The sequence below is a fragment of the Babylonia areolata genome, chromosome 19 (assembly GCF_041734735.1).
Source record: "Babylonia areolata isolate BAREFJ2019XMU chromosome 19, ASM4173473v1, whole genome shotgun sequence".
NCBI lineage: Eukaryota > Metazoa > Mollusca > Gastropoda > Neogastropoda > Buccinidae > Babylonia > Babylonia areolata.
The window spans coordinates 59,506,842-59,509,341 of record NC_134894.1 but is presented as its reverse complement, the minus strand read 5'-3'; positions in this window follow the sequence as shown (position 1 = coordinate 59,509,341).

The window sequence follows — 2,500 nt, the reverse complement described above, 5'->3', positions numbered from 1 at the left end:
TGCTGGAGTTGATAAATACCAACACAGTCTAGCTCACAGCAGATTGTTTTCTGGGACAAAGACTGGAATGTGTTAGGGGCATCCCCAAATTAACACCACCCTGGTTTTTTTATTTTTTTTATTTTTTTTTATTTTTTTTTAATCCTCCCAGCAATATACTATTATGCTTTCTGGTTGATTTAACAATTTTCAGTCTAATGAAATCGAGTCGTTTCAGGACAAGTGTTGGAAGTCGTTCCAAATTAAATCCATACAGGAGTCATTTGATGCCTCTCCCAGAAAAAAAAAAACTCCATGCAGTTAATTTGAAGGTGGGAGTCATTCTGGGGCACCACACCGGGGGAGGAAGCACGCAGCTAGAATGGCTACTTCGCAGACACAGAGGGGGAAAAAGGGGTCAGCGTCTTCAGCGGTGGAAAGCGGTTATACTGATGCATTGTCCGATTCATTGCCGTTGAGAGCTTGAGAGAAGTGGGAGTGAAGTGTCCTGGGTGCTGTTTGTGGTCGGTGGTATGTAAAACCTGTAGCGTTTCATCGGTGCCCCAAAAAAGCGTGCCCCTTTCGTTCCCCAAGACAAAAAGCGAAAGATTTACACGATCAGGCGCGATACGAATACAACTGTTATTATCATTATCATCAATATTATTGTGATGATGGTGGTTATGATTTTTATTTGTATAGATTACTGTTGAAACTGTGCTATCGTTGGCTGTGCAGCTTCAGAGAGAAAGGGAGAGAGACAAACAGCTTCAGAGAGAAATGGAGAGAGACGAACAGCTTCAGAGAGACATGGAGAGAGAGACAAACAGCTTCAGAGAGACACGGAGAGAGAGACAAACAGCTTCAGAGAGACATGGAGAGAGACAAACAGCTTCAGAGAGACACGGAGAGAGAGACAAACAGCTTCAGAGAGACACGGAGAGAGAGACAAACAGCTTCAGAGAGACACGAGAGAGACAAACAGCTTCAGAGAGACAGAGAGAGAGAGAGACGAACAGCTTCAGAGAGACACGGAGAGAGAGAGACAAACAGCTTCAGAGAGACATGGAGAGAGAGAGACAAACAGCTTCAGAGAGACATGGAGAGAGAGAGACAAACAGCTTCAGAGACAGAAATGGAGAGAGACAAACAGCTTCAGAGAGACATGGAGAGAGAGACAAACAGCTTCAGAGACAGAAATGGAGAGAGACAAACAGCTTCAGAGAGACACGGAGAGAGAGAGACAAACAGCTTCAGAGAGACATGGAGAGAGAGAGACAAACAGCTTCAGAGAGACACGGAGAGAGAGAGAAACAGCTTCAGAGAGACACGGAGAGAGAGACAAAAAGCTTCAGAGAGACATGGAGAAAGACAAACAGTTTCAGAGAGACACGGAGAGAGAGAGAAACAGCTTCAGAGAGACATGGAGAGAGAGACAAACAGCTTCAGAGAGACACAGAGAGAGAGAGAGACAAACAGCTTCAGAGAGACATGGAGAGAGAGAGACAAACAGCTTCAGAGAGACACGGAGAGAGAGACAAACAGCTTCAGAGAGACAGAGAGAGAGAGAGAGACAAACAGCTTCAGAGAGACACGGAGAGAGAGACAAACAGCTTCAGAGAGACAGGAGAGAGAGACAAACAGCTTCAGAGAGACATGGAGAGAGAAAGACAAACAGCTTCAGAGAGACATGGAGAGAGAGAGACAAACAGCTTCAGAGAGACATGGAGAGAGAGACAAACAGCTTCAGAGAGAAATGGAGAGAGAGACAAACAGCTTCAGAGAGACATGGAGAGAGAGACAAACAGCTTCAGAGAGACATGGAGAGAGACAAACAGCTTCAGAGAGACACGGAGAGAGAGACAAACAGCTTCAGAGAGACATGGAGAGAGAGACAAACAGCTTCAGAGAAAAATGGAGAGAGACAAACAGCTTCAGAGAGACATGGAGAGAGAGACAAACAGCTTCAGAGAGACATGGAGAGAGAGACAAACAGCTTCAGAGAGACATGGAGAGAGAGACAAACAGCTTCAGAGAGACAGAGAGAGAGAGAGAGAGAGAGAGAGAGAGAGACAAACAGCTTCAGAGAGACATGGAGAGAGAGAGACAAACAGCTTCAGAGAGACATGGAGAGAGAGACAAACAGCTTCAGAGAGACACGGAGAGAGAGACAAACGGCTTCAGAGAGACATGGAGAGAGAGACAAACAGCTTCAGAGAGACATGGAGAAAGACAAACAGCTTCAGAGAGACACGGAGAGAGAGACAAACAGCTTCAGAGAGACACGGAGAGAGAGAGACAAACAGCTTCAGAGAGACACGGAGAGAGAGACAAACAGCTTCAGAGAGACACGGAGAGAGAGAGACAAACAGCTTCAGAGAGACATGGAGAGAGAGACAAACAGCTTCAGAGAGACATGGAGAGAGAGACAAACAGCTTCAGAGAGACATGGAGAGAGAGACAAACAGCTTCAGAGAGACATGGAGAGAGAGAGACAAACAGCTTCAGAGAGACACGGAGA